This window comes from Calonectris borealis, chromosome W (genome assembly GCF_964195595.1).
Source record: "Calonectris borealis chromosome W, bCalBor7.hap1.2, whole genome shotgun sequence".
Lineage (NCBI taxonomy): Eukaryota > Metazoa > Chordata > Aves > Procellariiformes > Procellariidae > Calonectris > Calonectris borealis.
In genome coordinates this window covers 183,223-201,971 of record NC_134351.1, presented here as the reverse complement: position 1 = coordinate 201,971, position 18,749 = coordinate 183,223, and the positions used below count along the sequence as shown (strand labels likewise).

General features: G+C 55.2%; 2 long non-coding RNA genes across 2 annotated transcripts; both read left to right on the top strand.

The window, feature by feature from the left end:
- The first annotated feature begins 5,903 nt into the window (after nucleotides 1–5,903).
- On the top strand, nucleotides 5,904–8,526 carry LOC142074760 (uncharacterized). The gene is made up of 4 exons (XR_012670699.1): nucleotides 5,904–7,278; nucleotides 7,702–7,765; nucleotides 8,150–8,323; nucleotides 8,428–8,526. It is a non-coding gene; the product is annotated as an uncharacterized LOC142074760 (long non-coding RNA).
- A 6,164-nt stretch (nucleotides 8,527–14,690) lies between these two features.
- On the top strand, nucleotides 14,691–17,565 carry LOC142074755 (uncharacterized). Its single transcript, XR_012670694.1, has 4 exons — nucleotides 14,691–16,065; nucleotides 16,489–16,552; nucleotides 16,937–17,110; nucleotides 17,215–17,565. It is a non-coding gene; the product is annotated as an uncharacterized LOC142074755 (long non-coding RNA).
- The last annotated feature ends 1,184 nt before the right edge of the window (nucleotides 17,566–18,749 follow it).

Genomic DNA, 18,749 nt, shown 5'->3' with positions numbered 1-18,749 from the left:
GCCGACAGCGTTAGCAAACCTGCCGGTCCTTTTTGGTAGCCTGATGTATTGCAGCACCGGGGATTTGATATTCCCCACCGCCTGCCCCCACCCCACCCCCCCCCAAAAAAAAAGTAAAACCGTATGGGAGATCTCTTATCTCACTGATTTTTCTATCGTAAACGAAATTTTAAAAAGAAAGTGAAAATTGTATAACTTCCAAACTGACTTGCGTTGTTTAAACTGCAACTGCCAAAGAGCTGTAGCGTATAATTTATTAAGTGTGCTTAAGCAGTTAGGTAGTTGCTCTAAACGTTTAAAAAGAGAGGCAACTGATCGGGTTTTTTTCCCGATCTTTTGGCAGAGCGCTCTGAAGTCCTTTATTTCTGCCTCGCTTTCAGTGGCGCGTTTCCCCGGCAGTTGGGTAGCATCGGTCTCGGCGCAGCTGGCCAGGCGTCCCTCCTAGTCATGTGACGCACGCAAAACCCCTGGTCAAACGATAGCTGTGTAGTTTGGAGGTAGATAATTTAACGGTATGAATTCACAGCTACGCAATTTCAATTAACGCAAAAGGAAAATCAAATATTTTTATAGTATAAGCCTTCTCGTCGTACGTCTGTAAGCGTACGCACGCCTTTTTAGCATAAAATGAATTGCTGAGATTTGTTCTTTCTTTTTCATTTTACTCTTCAAAGTTTTACGCTTCGCTTTCAGCTTTATCGGCCAAGCGAGCGAGATGCGCAGCAGCAGCAGCAGCAGCAGCGCCAGGGCTGGAGCTGTGGCGGCGGATCCGTGAGCGTAGATGCCGATTACGGCGCGCCCTCGTCCTGCAGCCTCACGGGGTTATCTCCCGGCAGCGGTGCTGTAAGGAAGGGACGAGGCGTTTTCCGACACCAGCGAGAGCGTTTACTTCTCTGCGAAGGACGCGTTCAGAATCGCGTCAATTAGTCCTCACGCGGATTTTAAGCGTTCGAATCGCTCGAGCTTTTAAAGGCCGCGTTGTATTTCGAGCTGACCCGTTTGCCTGGCACCCTCCTTTAGCTCGACTGCTACCCTCTCCCTTGTCCTGACCGAATTCCTCTGCTGCCTTCGGTGCTGTTTTTTTTAACGTGCTGAAATAGATCCGTTGGGATTTTTGTTTTTCAGATGCCGTGCTGTAAGCGTCCCGTGGTGCTCAGGAGAGACCCCCGGCCCGGGTTTGCCTGCCGGTCGTTGGGCGTGCTGAGGGTAAGGGGCCGGCTGCCAGCCTGCGGGACGGGGGCTGAGGGGGGGCTGCAAGCGTTTGGGGGGGCCGCCCCTCCTTTATCTTTCTAGCAGAGCACCCCTTTTTGGCGGGGGTGCGTGCGTACATACGCCAACGGCATTATTAAAGTAACGAGCTGCCGGTTGGGGCCATTTCCCTCCTGTTGTGCCTTTTTGGGGGCTGAATAAAAAGGGGGGGTTGGGGGCCTGGAGGGGTGATGATGTCATTTGGGGCACCCCAACATCACCGGCGGGCTGATGATGCCGTGGAGGAGCAGGTGAGTGGGGAATGGGGGGTCATGGGGGGTCCCCCCCCCCACAAAGGGGGTCACAGCCCAAAAGTGCCTGATAATTCCTGGGGGGGTTCAAAAATTTTTAAAAACTCTAAATCTGTCTGTGAGGCCTCGAAATAGAGAAAAATCTCTCCTTGTTCTATATATTGAAAAATAATATTCCTTTATATGTATACAAGGATTTCAAAATAGGAACCTATATCTGCCCTATTATCTAAAGGATTTTAGAGCATAAAAAAATCCGGAAGACGTATATAGGGTTTTAAAATACAAAAAGAACTCCCGTCTATATAAATTAAAAAAGAAAGCACTTCCAAACGCAGAAGGGATGATATATTTTATGTATGAAGGAATTGAAAATAGAAAAAAGTCTGAATAGATACCGCTGTCTACACTTACTACGTGTTACATAGAGAGCCTAAATAGGCGTTATATGTAATCTAAGAGATGATCTATAAGTGCAAATAGATATCTAAGTCTAAAATCTAAGTCTATAAAGAGATAAGTGTAAATATACGTAAGTGTAAATAGAGAAGTCTATAAAGACATTGAAGTGTCAAAATATGTAAGTCGACAGATATCTAGTCTGAGCAGGTATTATATATAATGAGTGGGAAATCGGGGGGTATAAGTGAAACATAAATATATTCACTAAATATATAGAGAGAGAGGTATGTGTAAATACGTTAAGCGTAAACGTCTATGATAGATAAGGTTTTTAAAATGCAAAGAAACCCTGTTTATAGAAAGGATTTAAAAACTCTTCACCCCCCCCACCCCCCCGAACCACCTCTCTGTTGAAGATCCAAAAGCGCTTTCAAAAGCTGCCTCTTCCCTGTTCTCTTTTTCCGTCTTTTCCCATCCTGATTGGGGGCCGGTCCCCCCAACAGGGACTTTCCCCTGCAGGGCCGTGCACACAGAGCGGGACCTGCCGCCGTGGCCTAAAAACACCACAAAACCCCTAATTCGGGGCCTGCAAGGGGTTGGGAAAAAGAAAACCCGCATTTTTGGGGGAAAAATACCCAACTTGGAGCTCCCGGGAAAGCCAAATCCACCAGGATTTGGGCAGCCGGAAAGCAAAAAAACCCCCATTTTCATGCACAAAACGAAAAAGCAAAAATCACCAAGTTTTGTTGTGAAAAAGCGTTGAAAAACCTCCCAGTGGAATATTTTGGAAAAGGAAAAAACCCCAGCTTTGATATTATACAAAAGCAAAAAAACCCCCGATTTGGGGAAGCTTTGGGGTGAAACACCAGCCATTTGAGGGGCCCGGACCCCTGGGGTGCTGCCTGCCCCGCCAACCTGCCCGTTGCCCCCCGCCCAAACTCTGGCACCCCCCTCCCGCTCCCCCGCCCCCCACTCCCACCCCGCTCTCCCTCCTCCTGCGTTTTGGGTTTGTGCTGAGAACGGCGTCGGTGACGCGGGGCTGCGTGAGTTCCCGCTGCGCAGCGCTTGCACGGCGCCGGGGGCTGTGCTGCTCCTCGCCCCGCCCTGCCGGCGAGCGGGCTGGGGGTGCGCGAGGGCCTGGGAGGGGGCACCGCTGGGAGAGCTGACCCCGGCGGACCCAGGGGATGTTCCAGACCCTGTGACGTCAGGAAATAAAACTCGGGGGGGAGGTCGGCGGGGGGGCCGCTGCTGGGCTGCGGCTGGCTGGGCGGGCATCGGGCGGTTGGCGGCGAGCCGTTGTTTTCGTTTGTACCGCTTGTCTGTCTGGGGTTTTTCTCTCTGTTGTTTGGGGTTTTTTTTTTTTCCCCCCTTTTCCTTACGAGTGGAGTGTTTTCACTTTTGCCCTTCCAATTCTCTCCCCCCTCCCGCTGAGGGGGCAGCGAGGGAGCGGTTGTGTGGTGCTGAGTTGCGGGCTGGGATTCGACCACGGCACAAGGTGAGTGGCAAGCCCTGCCTGGCTAAACGCTTTAGGCTCCCCGCGTTATTCCTGCCATCTTGCGAGGCCCTCCTTGTTCTTTCCTGCTGCTTTCAAGTGCCTTGTGCTCCAGCAGCAGGCTGGGAAGGAGGGTTGTGGCAGGAGCGGCGGCTCCCTGTGACTCCTCCTCGGGCTGCGAGCTTCGCCCCGCGTGTGGGCTGCCGAGGATCGTGGGCTCTGCAGGGGCCACAGGCAGCCCGCAGAGCTTGAGGCCGAGCCGTTCCTTTCCCCCTGTGAGCATCTGGGGAGGGGGAGTGGGGGGGCTGCGGACCCCCGAGGGGGCCGAGGAGTGGGGCTGTGCATCCCGGGGGGGCCGGGGAGTGGGGCTGGGGGGGGCTGCGAGCCCTAGGGGGTCGGGGAGAGGGGCTGGAGGACTTCCGGACCATAGAGACCAGACCAGAGAGTATAGCTGGAGGACTCCCGGACCATAGAGATGGCGGACTCCCGGACCAGAGAGTACACCTGGAGGACTTCCGGACCATAGAGACGGAGGTCCAGATGCATAGAATGTACCCGGGGGACTTCCGCACCATAGAGGAAAATGTCCGGCCTAGAGAGTACAGCTGGAGGACTTCTGGACCATCGAGGCGGTCGTCCGGAGCGGAGAGTGCACGTGGGGAACTTGCGGACCATAGAGAGCAAAGTCCGGCCTAGAGAGTACCCCTGGAGGACTGCCGGACCATAGAGAGCAAAGTCCGGCCTAGAGAGTACCCCCTGGAGGACTGCCGGACCATAGAGAGCAAAGTCCGGCCTAGAGAGTACACCCTGGAGGACTGCCGGACCATAGAGAGCAAAGTCCGGCCTAGAGAGTACCCCTGGAGGACTGCCGGACCATAGAGAGCAAAGTCGGGCCTAGAGAGTACCCCTGGAGGACTGCCGGACCATAGAGAGCAAAGTCCGGCCTAGAGAGTACCCCTGGAGGACTGCCGGACCATAGAGAGCAAAGTCCGGCCTAGAGAGTACCCCTGGAGGACTGCCGGACCATAGAGAGCAAAGTCCGGCCTAGAGAGTACCCCCTGGAGGACTGCCGGACCATAGAGAGCAAAGTCCGGCCTAGAGAGTACCCCCTGGAGGACTGCCGGACCATAGAGAGCAAAGTCCGGCCTAGAGAGTATCCCGGAGGACTGCCGGACCATAGAGAGCAAAGTCCGGCCTAGAGAGTACCCCTGGAGGACTGCCGGACCATAGAGAGCAAAGTCCGGCCTAGAGAGTACACCTGGAGGACTCCCGGACCATAGAGACGGACGTCCAGACCAGAGAGTACACCTGGAGGACTCCCGGACCATCGAGATCAAGGTCCCCCAAGAGCTGGGGAGTGGGGCTGTGGGTCCTGGCGGGACTTGAGAGTGGGGCTCCCAGGGGGCTGGAAAATGGTGTGGTCGGGTGCTGTGAGCTCCGGGGGTCCTGGGGCTGGGAAGTGCTTGCAAACGCTGGGGAGGGGCTGCGAGCCGTGCGCATGCGCGGTGCCGGGGCGCTGTGCGCATGCGCGGTCCCGGGGCGCCGACTACAACTCCCGGCGTGCCTCGCGCGGGCGGGCCGGTGAAGCCGCGCGCTCATTGGTTGCGGACGGTATTTCAACGGGGCGCCGTGCGCATGCGCGGTCCCGGGGCGCCGTGCGCATGCGCGGTCCTAGGGCGCCGACTACAACTCCCGGCGTGCCTCGCGCGGGCGGGCCGGCCGGTGGAGCCGCGCGTTCATTGGTTGCGGACGGTATTTCAACGGGGCGCCGTGCGCATGCGCGGTCCCGGGGCGCCGACTACAACTCCCGGCGTGCCTCGCGCGGGCGGGCCGGTGGAGCCGCGCGCTGATTGGTTGCGGACGGTATTTCAACGGGGCGCCGTGCGCATGCGCGGTCCCGGGGCGCCGACTACAACTCCTGGCGTGCCTCGCGCGGGCGGTCCGGTGGAGCCGCGCGCTCATTGGTTGCGGACGGGGCGCCGTGCGCATGCGCGGTCCCGGGGCGCCGACTACAACTCCCGGCGTGCCTCGCGCGGGCGGTCCGGTGGAGCCGCGCGCTGATTGGTTGCGGACGGTATTTCAACGGGGCGCGCGGCGGGCTTTGCACCGAGGCGGCGGCGCAGCGTGAGTGTGAGGAGCCGCGGGCCCGGGGAGCCGGGCTGTGGCGGGGGGGGGCGGTTCTGCAGGCTCCGGGGACAGGGGCTGGGGGGGCTCCAGGCGGGGGAGGGCCTGTGAGCATCTGGGGAGTGGGGAGTTGGGGGGGGGGCGCTGCGTGCCCTAGGGGGGCCGCGCAGTGGGCCGGGCCGGGGCGGGGGGCCGGCGGGCGGGAGGGGGGGGGCGCTTTGTGCAAACAGATCCTCCCTGCGAGTCCCCACTGTCGCCCCGTGGGGCCGGGGACCCCCCAGCCCTCCCTGCAGGCAGACTGGGGGCTTCGCGGGCCGAGTCGAGGGAGGAGCTGCTGGAGAGAGGGCTTAGAAACGGCCTTCTGCCCCCGAAACTGCTGGAGCGTTTGAAAGGGAGGGACAGGTCCACCCCAGGGCTGTTCCAGGAGCAAAAGCTGGTCCCAGCCAGCTCGCCTCTGCTCCCCCGGCACCGGGATCGGACCTTTCAGCCCCGTTCCCGAGGGCTGAAGTGAGGTGGGGGTCCCCCGGCTCTCCCCGGGGGGCAGGCGGCAGCACGAGGCGGCGGTGTCTCCCCGGTACCCGGCAAAGGGGAGCGAAACCGGCCGGCTGGAGCTCCGGGGGTGCACAGCCCGGCCCCGCACGGCAGAATCCTTCCCTGGGTTTTCACCGTTGGCTGGGTGTGACAAACAGGTTCATTTTGTGCCTCCTCTTTTCCCAGCGTCACCTTCTGCGTCACGTGAAGAAAATCCTGCGCGGTTGACGCCGCTTGCTGCTCAGGTAACGGCACGTGCGGGGCCGGGGGAGCGGGGAGAAACATTGGCGCGTTCAAGGACGCTGCAGGTGCTCCGCGTCAAACCCAGGGAAAAGGCAAATTTGTGCCGGTGCAGAAAAGCTGATGAACGGTTGCCGTTAACAGAGCGCGCGTGCCTCGTTCCCGAATCGGTCCCTGGGTAGTTACGAGCGTTTTCCTTTCAGGGAAAAGAATGAGCTTTCGCCTACGATAAATTAAGAGCTGCCTGTGACCTTCTTTAGGGTCAAGTGTTTCTCTTCTGTTTGTTCGTACTGATTTTACGGGCAGGTTGGAAATAGCCTTTTATTTTTACACGCGTAATTGTAATTTGTAGTACTACGTGGTGTCAGGAGAGTGAATTTTGGAGCACCCAGGTACTACTAGAAACGTAATGAACGAGACACGATGGAAACTGATACTTCAACTGGATTTTTACTTGATTTTTTTTTTCATTAGAGTGTTGATGGCATGTTGTCCTGTGGCTCCATCCCCATTCTGTTCAGTGGAGTCTTCAATCTAGGACTTTGAAGGAAAAAAGTTGGTCCTTCCAAAAAAGGGCTAGTCATTCATGGGATCGAGGCATAGACTTGGCGAGCCGCTTAAGTACGTGATCGGAATTAAAGCCAAATGCCGCTTCGCGTTGCTGCTGTTGGTCTTCGCTTTCATTAGTTTTCCCGCTGCTCCGTCATGGTTGGGAGCTCTGAATCATCCTTTTTTTCACTCCCTAACGCATTTTTCTCCCCAAGGAGAGGCTACGTTTAAAAGCTACTTAGTTTCCTCACAAATGCATTGGTCAGTAAAATGGAGTTAGGATGCTTGGAACCACACAAATGACACCAGTCTTACAGATCTGGACTATTTCTGAACACGTGTTCATCGCGTGCAGATGTCATCGGGATACGGATCATCTGCACTTCGTGCTCTGACGAGACGATCAGCTGAGACAGGGACGAGCTCCAAAAGAAAAGAAAGGTACAACGTCAAAGTTTTGTTTTGTTGTTGGGTTTTGCGGGGTTTTTTTGTGTTTGTGTGTTTTGGGGTTTTTTTTGTTTGTTTTTTTTTTGTTTGTTTGGTTGGTTGTTTGTTTGTTTGTTTTTCCTTAAGAGTGCGACGTTGACTGGTGGCAGCCTGCAGAGCTCTCTTGCTGCCTGACCTCTCTTTTCCTTCTCTGTCACTCCTCTTTCTAGGCAAGTGAGTTCTCGCGAAACTAAAGCTGCCAATGAGCCAAAAAAAAGGCACGGTTGTCTGAAACGTGCAGAAGCTCTAGTGGCCTGTCTCAACAACCGCACCAAAGACGATGCCAAATACTTTCTCCTCCACTCAGTTGTTCTCTTCGCGGCAAAGGAAGCTTTGTGCTAAACGTTGTTTGTTTTTTTTTCCCTTTCCTCTCAGCAGAACGTCAACTGCCGTGAAAGTACGAGACAGGTGGAAAGGATCCCTAGTGGTCTGCAAGTACGAGGTAGGCCTGTGACATGTGTCTGCGTTTTTCCTAAGGTGCTCGTAGCACGGACTTTACAGTTAACACGAGGAACGTGGCAGCTCTCCTTCTATATGATTTTTTAACGTGAAATATTTTAACGCAAATACTAAAAATAAAGGAGGTCTGTTCTGGAGCGTGGTACGCCTCTGCAAAGCTTGCTTCCCTCCGTCTGTTTTCTCTTCCTGCAAGCACGCTCTTCTGTTTCTGTGCGCTTGCTAGGAAAGGGTGCTGTGAAAATAATGTTGGACTAGAAGAGGAAAGGAACCGTTTGTAAGAGCTGGGATGTTCGGGAGAAACAGGCTTTGTTTTCACGATAAAAGCTGTATGCTTTTTCAGTCAGTCGGTGTTTAAAATGCCTTACAGGAGCACTCGAACACCTTACTGAGATGCTAGCATCTGTGCTAAAAGCAATCAAGGTCAAAGAAGCGGCGTGGACAACACGGGACAAATCGGCGTCGCTTCGGTGCGCTTTCCAGGCTTTCCCGAGAAGCGGTAGCAGCCTCGTAACTAGCGACAGAGAGTCCTGATGTGGTTTTGGTGAGTTACTGCTTCTATCGCGTCCTTTTTCCTAACCTGCAGCGCGTAATTTTGACTTTGGTTGGAAAGAGATTTTCCAGAATGGAAATCTTTCTCGTTCAAAGGAGTCGCCTTTTACGAACTTCCCATCAGAATGGATCTTCAGAGATGACGTGCTCGGCAGTAGAAGTCATCCGCAAGGAGACTTTTCGCGCTCTCTCTGGAAAAAAAAAAAAAAAGGGGTAGGTCGATTTCCTTGCACAGACCCAAGCGCAGCACGTCTTCCGATAGTCGACGTACGGCTGATCTTTGGTTCTCGGGTGTAACGGTCGAGAGATCGTAAAGACGCGTTCCTCCGCACGCTCGGCTACGGCCGACAGCGTTAGCAAACCTGCCGGTCCTTTTTGGTAGCCTGATGTATTGCAGCACCGGGGATTTGATATTCCCCACCGCCTGCCCCCACCCCACCCCCCCCCAAAAAAAAAGTAAAACCGTATGGGAGATCTCTTATCTCACTGATTTTTCTATCGTAAACGAAATTTTAAAAAGAAAGTGAAAATTGTATAACTTCCAAACTGACTTGCGTTGTTTAAACTGCAACTGCCAAAGAGCTGTAGCGTATAATTTATTAAGTGTGCTTAAGCAGTTAGGTAGTTGCTCTAAACGTTTAAAAAGAGAGGCAACTGATCGGGTTTTTTTCCCGATCTTTTGGCAGAGCGCTCTGAAGTCCTTTATTTCTGCCTCGCTTTCAGTGGCGCGTTTCCCCGGCAGTTGGGTAGCATCGGTCTCGGCGCAGCTGGCCAGGCGTCCCTCCTAGTCATGTGACGCACGCAAAACCCCTAGTCAAACGATAGCTGTGTAGTTTGGAGGTAGATAATTTAACGGTATGAATTCACAGCTACGCAATTTCAATTAACGCAAAAGGAAAATCAAATATTTTTATAGTATAAGCCTTCTCGTCGTACGTCTGTAAGCGTACGCACGCCTTTTTAGCATAAAATGAATTGCTGAGATTTGTTCTTTCTTTTTCATTTTACTCTTCAAAGTTTTACGCTTCGCTTTCAGCTTTATCGGCCAAGCGAGCGAGATGCGCAGCAGCAGCAGCAGCAGCAGCGCCAGGGCTGGAGCTGTGGCGGCGGATCCGTGAGCGTAGATGCCGATTACGGCGCGCCCTCGTCCTGCAGCCTCACGGGGTTATCTCCCGGCAGCGGTGCTGTAAGGAAGGGACGAGGCGTTTTCCGACACCAGCGAGAGCGTTTACTTCTCTGCGAAGGACGCGTTCAGAATCGCGTCAATTAGTCCTCACGCGGATTTTAAGCGTTCGAATCGCTCGAGCTTTTAAAGGCCGCGTTGTATTTCGAGCTGACCCGTTTGCCTGGCACCCTCCTTTAGCTCGACTGCTACCCTCTCCCTTGTCCTGACCGAATTCCTCTGCTGCCTTCGGTGCTGTTTTTTTTAACGTGCTGAAATAGATCCGTTGGGATTTTTGTTTTTCAGATGCCGTGCTGTAAGCGTCCCGTGGTGCTCAGGAGAGACCCCCGGCCCGGGTTTGCCTGCCGGTCGTTGGGCGTGCTGAGGGTAAGGGGCCGGCTGCCAGCCTGCGGGACGGGGGCTGAGGGGGGGCTGCAAGCGTTTGGGGGGGCCGCCCCTCCTTTATCTTTCTAGCAGAGCACCCCTTTTTGGCGGGGGTGCGTGCGTACATACGCCAACGGCATTATTAAAGTAACGAGCTGCCGGTTGGGGCCATTTCCCTCCTGTTGTGCCTTTTTGGGGGCTGAATAAAAAGGGGGGGTTGGGGGCCTGGAGGGGTGATGATGTCATTTGGGGCACCCCAACATCACCGGCGGGCTGATGATGCCGTGGAGGAGCAGGTGAGTGGGGAATGGGGGGTCATGGGGGGTCCCCCCCCCCCACAAAGGGGGTCACAGCCCAAAAGTGCCTGATAATTCCTGGGGGGGTTCAAAAATTTTTAAAAACTCTAAATCTGTCTGTGAGGCCTCGAAATAGAGAAAAATCTCTCCTTGTTCTATATATTGAAAAATAATATTCCTTTATATGTATACAAGGATTTCAAAATAGGAACCTATATCTGCCCTATTATCTAAAGGATTTTAGAGCATAAAAAAATCCGGAAGACGTATATAGGGTTTTAAAATACAAAAAGAACTCCCGTCTATATAAATTAAAAAAGAAAGCACTTCCAAACGCAGAAGGGATGATATATTTTATGTATGAAGGAATTGAAAATAGAAAAAAGTCTGAATAGATACCGCTGTCTACACTTACTACGTGTTACATAGAGAGCCTAAATAGGCGTTATATGTAATCTAAGAGATGATCTATAAGTGCAAATAGATATCTAAGTCTAAAATCTAAGTCTATAAAGAGATAAGTGTAAATATACGTAAGTGTAAATAGAGAAGTCTATAAAGACATTGAAGTGTCAAAATATGTAAGTCGACAGATATCTAGTCTGAGCAGGTATTATATATAATGAGTGGGAAATCGGGGGGTATAAGTGAAACATAAATATATTCACTAAATATATAGAGAGAGAGGTATGTGTAAATACGTTAAGCGTAAACGTCTATGATAGATAAGGTTTTTAAAATGCAAAGAAACCCTGTTTATAGAAAGGATTTAAAAACTCTTCACCCCCCCCACCCCCCCGAACCACCTCTCTGTTGAAGATCCAAAAGCGCTTTCAAAAGCTGCCTCTTCCCTGTTCTCTTTTTCCGTCTTTTCCCATCCTGATTGGGGGCCGGTCCCCCCAACAGGGACTTTCCCCTGCAGGGCCGTGCACACAGAGCGGGACCTGCCGCCGTGGCCTAAAAACACCACAAAACCCCTAATTCGGGGCCTGCAAGGGGTTGGGAAAAAGAAAACCCGCATTTTTGGGGGAAAAATACCCAACTTGGAGCTCCCGGGAAAGCCAAATCCACCAGGATTTGGGCAGCCGGAAAGCAAAAAAACCCCCATTTTCATGCACAAAACGAAAAAGCAAAAATCACCAAGTTTTGTTGTGAAAAAGCGTTGAAAAACCTCCCAGTGGAATATTTTGGAAAAGGAAAAAACCCCAGCTTTGATATTATACAAAAGCAAAAAAACCCCCGATTTGGGGAAGCTTTGGGGTGAAACACCAGCCATTTGAGGGGCCCGGACCCCTGGGGTGCTGCCTGCCCCGCCAACCTGCCCGTTGCCCCCCGCCCAAACTCTGGCACCCCCCTCCCGCTCCCCCGCCCCCCACTCCCACCCCGCTCTCCCTCCTCCTGCGTTTTGGGTTTGTGCTGAGAACGGCGTCGGTGACGCGGGGCTGCGTGAGTTCCCGCTGCGCAGCGCTTGCACGGCGCCGGGGGCTGTGCTGCTCCTCGCCCCGCCCTGCCGGCGAGCGGGCTGGGGGTGCGCGAGGGCCTGGGAGGGGGCACCGCTGGGAGAGCTGACCCCGGCGGACCCAGGGGATGTTCCAGACCCTGTGACGTCAGGAAATAAAACTCGGGGGGGAGGTTGGCGGGGGGGCCGCTGCTGGGCTGCGGCTGGCTGGGCGGGCATCGGGCGGTTGGCGGCGAGCCGTTGTTTTCGTTTGTACCGCTTGTCTGTCTGGGGTTTTTCTCTCTGTTGTTTGGGGTTTTTTTTTTTCCCCCCTTTTCCTTACGAGTGGAGTGTTTTCACTTTTGCCCTTCCAATTCTCTCCCCCCTCCCGCTGAGGGGGCAGCGAGGGAGCGGTTGTGTGGTGCTGAGTTGCGGGCTGGGATTCGACCACGGCACAAGGTGAGTGGCAAGCCCTGCCTGGCTAAACGCTTTAGGCTCCCCGCGTTATTCCTGCCATCTTGCGAGGCCCTCCTTGTTCTTTCCTGCTGCTTTCAAGTGCCTTGTGCTCCAGCAGCAGGCTGGGAAGGAGGGTTGTGGCAGGAGCGGCGGCTCCCTGTGACTCCTCCTCGGGCTGCGAGCTTCGCCCCGCGTGTGGGCTGCCGAGGATCGTGGGCTCTGCAGGGGCCACAGGCAGCCCGCAGAGCTTGAGGCCGAGCCGTTCCTTTCCCCCTGTGAGCATCTGGGGAGGGGGAGTGGGGGGGCTGCGGACCCCCGAGGGGGCCGAGGAGTGGGGCTGTGCATCCCGGGGGGGCCGGGGAGTGGGGCTGGGGGGGGCTGCGAGCCCTAGGGGGTCGGGGAGAGGGGCTGGAGGACTTCCGGACCATAGAGACCAGACCAGAGAGTATAGCTGGAGGACTCCCGGACCATAGAGATGGCGGACTCCCGGACCAGAGAGTACACCTGGAGGACTTCCGGACCATAGAGACGGAGGTCCAGATGCATAGAATGTACCCGGGGGACTTCCGCACCATAGAGGAAAATGTCCGGCCTAGAGAGTACAGCTGGAGGACTTCTGGACCATCGAGGCGGTCGTCCGGAGCGGAGAGTGCACGTGGGGAACTTGCGGACCATAGAGAGCAAAGTCCGGCCTAGAGAGTACCCCTGGAGGACTGCCGGACCATAGAGAGCAAAGTCCGGCCTAGAGAGTACCCCCTGGAGGACTGCCGGACCATAGAGAGCAAAGTCCGGCCTAGAGAGTACACCCTGGAGGACTGCCGGACCATAGAGAGCAAAGTCCGGCCTAGAGAGTACCCCTGGAGGACTGCCGGACCATAGAGAGCAAAGTCGGGCCTAGAGAGTACCCCTGGAGGACTGCCGGACCATAGAGAGCAAAGTCCGGCCTAGAGAGTACCCCTGGAGGACTGCCGGACCATAGAGAGCAAAGTCCGGCCTAGAGAGTACCCCTGGAGGACTGCCGGACCATAGAGAGCAAAGTCCGGCCTAGAGAGTACCCCCTGGAGGACTGCCGGACCATAGAGAGCAAAGTCCGGCCTAGAGAGTACCCCCTGGAGGACTGCCGGACCATAGAGAGCAAAGTCCGGCCTAGAGAGTATCCCGGAGGACTGCCGGACCATAGAGAGCAAAGTCCGGCCTAGAGAGTACCCCTGGAGGACTGCCGGACCATAGAGAGCAAAGTCCGGCCTAGAGAGTACACCTGGAGGACTCCCGGACCATAGAGACGGACGTCCAGACCAGAGAGTACACCTGGAGGACTCCCGGACCATCGAGATCAAGGTCCCCCAAGAGCTGGGGAGTGGGGCTGTGGGTCCTGGCGGGACTTGAGAGTGGGGCTCCCAGGGGGCTGGAAAATGGTGTGGTCGGGTGCTGTGAGCTCCGGGGGTCCTGGGGCTGGGAAGTGCTTGCAAACGCTGGGGAGGGGCTGCGAGCCGTGCGCATGCGCGGTGCCGGGGCGCTGTGCGCATGCGCGGTCCCGGGGCGCCGACTACAACTCCCGGCGTGCCTCGCGCGGGCGGGCCGGTGAAGCCGCGCGCTCATTGGTTGCGGACGGTATTTCAACGGGGCGCCGTGCGCATGCGCGGTCCCGGGGCGCCGTGCGCATGCGCGGTCCTAGGGCGCCGACTACAACTCCCGGCGTGCCTCGCGCGGGCGGGCCGGCCGGTGGAGCCGCGCGTTCATTGGTTGCGGACGGTATTTCAACGGGGCGCCGTGCGCATGCGCGGTCCCGGGGCGCCGACTACAACTCCCGGCGTGCCTCGCGCGGGCGGGCCGGTGGAGCCGCGCGCTGATTGGTTGCGGACGGTATTTCAACGGGGCGCCGTGCGCATGCGCGGTCCCGGGGCGCCGACTACAACTCCTGGCGTGCCTCGCGCGGGCGGTCCGGTGGAGCCGCGCGCTCATTGGTTGCGGACGGTATTTCAACGGGGCGCCGTGCGCATGCGAGGTCCCGGGGCGCCGACTACAACTCCTGGCGTGCCTCGCGCGGGCGGTCCGGTGGAGCCGCGCGCTGATTGGTTGCGGACGGGGCGCCGTGCGCATGCGCGGTCCCGGGGCGCCGACTACAACTCCCGGCGTGCCTCGCGCGGGCGGGCCGGTGGAGCCGCGCGCTGATTGGTTGCGGACGGTATTTCAACGGGGCGCGCGGCGGGCTCTGCACCGAGGCGGCGGCGCAGCGTGAGTGTGAGGAGCCGCGGGCCCGGGGAGCCGGGCTGTGGCGGGGGGGGGCGGTTCTGCAGGCTCCGGGGACAGGGGCTGGGGGGGCTCCAGGCGGGGGAGGGCCTGTGAGCATCTGGGGAGTGGGGAGTTGGGGGGGGGGGGGGCTGCGTGCCCTAGGGGGGCCGCGCAGTGGGCCGGGCCGGGGCGGGGGGCCGGCGGGCGGGAGGGGGGGGGCGCTTTGTGCAAACAGATCCTCCCTGCGAGTCCCCACTGTCGCCCCGTGGGGCCGGGGACCCCCCAGCCCTCCCTGCAGGCAGACTGGGGGCTTCGCGGGCCGAGTCGAGGGAGGAGCTGCTGGAGAGAGGGCTTAGAAACGGCCTTCTGCCCCCGAAACTGCTGGAGCGTTTGAAAGGGAGGGACAGGTCCACCCCAGGGCTGTTCCAGGAGCAAAAGCTGGTCCCAGCCAGCTCGCCTCTGCTCCCCCGGCACCGGGATCGGACCTTTCAGCCCCGTTCCCGAGGGCTGAAGTGAGGTGGGGGTCCCCCGGCTCTCCCCGGGGGGCAGGCGGCAGCACGAGGCGGCGGTGTCTCCCCGGTACCCGGCAAAGGGGAGCGAAACCGGCCGGCTGGAGCTCCGGGGGTGCACAGCCCGGCCCCGCACGGCAGAATCCTTCCCTGGGTTTTCACCGTTGGCTGGGTGTGACAAACAGGTTCATTTTGTGCCTCCTCTTTTCCCAGCGTCACCTTCTGCGTCACGTGAAGAAAATCCTGCGCGGTTGACGCCGCTTGCTGCTCAGGTAACGGCACGTGCGGGGCCGGGGGAGCGGGGAGAAACATTGGCGCGTTCAAGGACGCTGCAGGTGCTCCGCGTCAAACCCAGGGAAAAGGCAAATTTGTGCCGGTGCAGAAAAGCTGATGAACGGTTGCCGTTAACAGAGCGCGCGTGCCTCGTTCCCGAATCGGTCCCTGGGTAGTTACGAGCGTTTTCCTTTCAGGGAAAAGAATGAGCTTTCGCCTACGATAAATTAAGAGCTGCCTGTGACCTTCTTTAGGGTCAAGTGTTTCTCTTCTGTTTGTTCGTACTGATTTTACGGGCAGGTTGGAAATAGCCTTTTATTTTTACACGCGTAATTGTAATTTGTAGTACTACGTGGTGTCAGGAGAGTGAATTTTGGAGCACCCAGGTACTACTAGAAACGTAATGAACGAGACACGATGGAAACTGATACTTCAACTGGATTTTTACTTGATTTTTTTTTTCATTAGAGTGTTGATGGCATGTTGTCCTGTGGCTCCATCCCCATTCTGTTCAGTGGAGTCTTCAATCTAGGACTTTGAAGGAAAAAAGTTGGTCCTTCCAAAAAAGGGCTAGTCATTCATGGGATCGAGGCATAGACTTGGCGAGCCGCTTAAGTACGTGATCGGAATTAAAGCCAAATGCCGCTTCGCGTTGCTGCTGTTGGTCTTCGCTTTCATTAGTTTTCCCGCTGCTCCGTCATGGTTGGGAGCTCTGAATCATCCTTTTTTTCACTCCCTAACGCATTTTTCTCCCCAAGGAGAGGCTACGTTTAAAAGCTACTTAGTTTCCTCACAAATGCATTGGTCAGTAAAATGGAGTTAGGATGCTTGGAACCACACAAATGACACCAGTCTTACAGATCTGGACTATTTCTGAACACGTGTTCATCGCGTGCAGATGTCATCGGGATACGGATCATCTGCACTTCGTGCTCTGACGAGACGATCAGCTGAGACAGGGACGAGCTCCAAAAGAAAAGAAAGGTACAACGTCAAAGTTTTGTTTTGTTGTTGGGTTTTGCGGGGTTTTTTTGTGTTTGTGTGTTTTGGGGTTTTTTTTGTTTGTTTTTTTTTTGTTTGTTTGGTTGGTTGTTTGTTTGTTTGTTTTTCCTTAAGAGTGCGACGTTGACTGGTGGCAGCCTGCAGAGCTCTCTTGCTGCCTGACCTCTCTTTTCCTTCTCTGTCACTCCTCTTTCTAGGCAAGTGAGTTCTCGCGAAACTAAAGCTGCCAATGAGCCAAAAAAAAGGCACGGTTGTCTGAAACGTGCAGAAGCTCTAGTGGCCTGTCTCAACAACCGCACCAAAGACGATGCCAAATACTTTCTCCTCCACTCAGTTGTTCTCTTCGCGGCAAAGGAAGCTTTGTGCTAAACGTTGTTTGTTTTTTTTTCCCTTTCCTCTCAGCAGAACGTCAACTGCCGTGAAAGTACGAGACAGGTGGAAAGGATCCCTAGTGGTCTGCAAGTACGAGGTAGGCCTGTGACATGTGTCTGCGTTTTTCCTAAGGTGCTCGTAGCACGGACTTTACAGTTAACACGAGGAACGTGGCAGCTCTCCTTCTATATGATTTTTTAACGTGAAATATTTTAACGCAAATACTAAAAATAAAGGAGGTCTGTTCTGGAGCGTGGTACGCCTCTGCAAAGCTTGCTTCCCTCCGTCTGTTTTCTCTTCCTGCAAGCACGCTCTTCTGTTTCTGTGCGCTTGCTAGGAAAGGGTGCTGTGAAAATAATGTTGGACTAGAAGAGGAAAGGAACCGTTTGTAAGAGCTGGGATGTTCGGGAGAAACAGGCTTTGTTTTCACGATAAAAGCTGTATGCTTTTTCAGTCAGTCGGTGTTTAAAATGCCTTACAGGAGCACTCGAACACCTTACTGAGATGCTAGCATCTGTGCTAAAAGCAATCAAGGTCAAAGAAGCGGCGTGGACAACACGGGACAAATCGGCGTCGCTTCGGTGCGCTTTCCAGGCTTTCCCGAGAAGCGGTAGCAGCCTCGTAACTAGCGACAGAGAGTCCTGATGTGGTTTTGGTGAGTTACTGCTTCTATCGCGTCCTTTTTCCTAACCTGCAGCGCGTAATTTTGACTTTGGTTGGAAAGAGATTTTCCAGAATGGAAATCTTTCTCGTTCAAAGGAGTCGCCTTTTACGAACTTCCCATCAGAATGGATCTTCAGAGATGACGTGCTCGGCAGTAGAAGTCATCCGCAAGGAGACTTTTCGCGCTCTCTCTGGAAAAAAAAAAAAAAAGGGGTAGGTCGATTTCCTTGCACAGACCCAAGCGCAGCACGTCTTCCGATAGTCGACGTACGGCTGATCTTTGGTTCTCGGGTGTAACGGTCGAGAGATCGTAAAGACGCGTTCCTCCGCACGCTCGGGTACGGCCGACAGCGTTAGCAAACCTGCCGGTCCTTTTTGGTAGCCTGATGTATTGCAGCACCGGGGATTTGATATTCCCCACCGCCTGCCCCCACCCCACCCCCCCCCAAAAAAAAAGTAAAACCGTATGGGAGATCTCTTATCTCACTGATTTTTCTATCGTAAACGAAATTTTAAAAAGAAAGTGAAAATTGTATAACTTCCAAACTGACTTGCGTTGTTTAAACTGCAACTGCCAAAGAGCTGTAGCGTATAATTTATTAGGTGTGCTTAAGCAGTTAGGTAGTTGCTCTAAACGTTTAAAAAGAGAGGCAACTGATCGGGTTTTTTTCCCGATCTTTTGGCAGAGCGCTCTGAAGTCCTTTATTTCTGCCTCGCTTTCAGTGGCGCGTTTCCCCGGCAGTTGGGTAGCATCGGTCTCGGCGCAGCTGGCCAGGCGTCCCTCCTAGTCATGTGACGCACGCAAAACCCCTGGTCAAACGATAGCTGTGTAGTTTGGAGGTAGATAATTTAACGGTATGAATTCACAGCTACGCAATTTCAATTAACGCAAAAGGAAAATCAAATATTTTTATAGTATAAGCCTTCTCGTCGTACGTCTGTAAGCGTACGCACGCCTTTTTAGCATAAAATGAATTGCTGAGATTTGTTCTTTCTTTTTCATTTTACTCTTCAAAGTTTTACGCTTCGCTTTCAGCTTTATCGGCCAAGCGAGCGAGATGCGCAGCAGCAGCAGCAGCAGCAGCGCCAGGGCTGGAGCTGTGGCGGCGGATCCGTGAGCGTAGATGCCGATTACGGCGCGCCCTCGTCCTGCAGCCTCACGGGGTTATCTCCCGGCAGCGGTGCTGTAAGGAAGGGACGAGGCGTTTTCCGACACCAGCGAGAGCGTTTACTTCTCTGCGAAGGACGCGTTCAGAATCGCGTCAATTAGTCCTCACGCGGATTTTAAGCGTTCGAATCGCTCGAGCTTTTAAAGGCCGCGTTGTATTTCGAGCTGACCCGTTTGCCTGGCACCCTCCTTTAGCTCGACTGCTACCCTCTCCCTTGTCCTGACCGAATTCCTCTGCTGCCTTCGGTGCTGTTTTTTTTAACGTGCTGAAATAGATCCGTTGGGATTTTTGTTTTTCAGATGCCGTGCTGTAAGCGTCCCGTGGTGCTCAGGAGAGACCCCCGGCCCGGGTTTGCCTGCCGGTCGTTGGGCGTGCTGAGGGTAAGGGGCCGGCTGCCAGCCTGCGGGACGGGGGCTGAGGGGGGGCTGCAAGCGTTTGGGGGGGCCGCCCCTCCTTTATCTT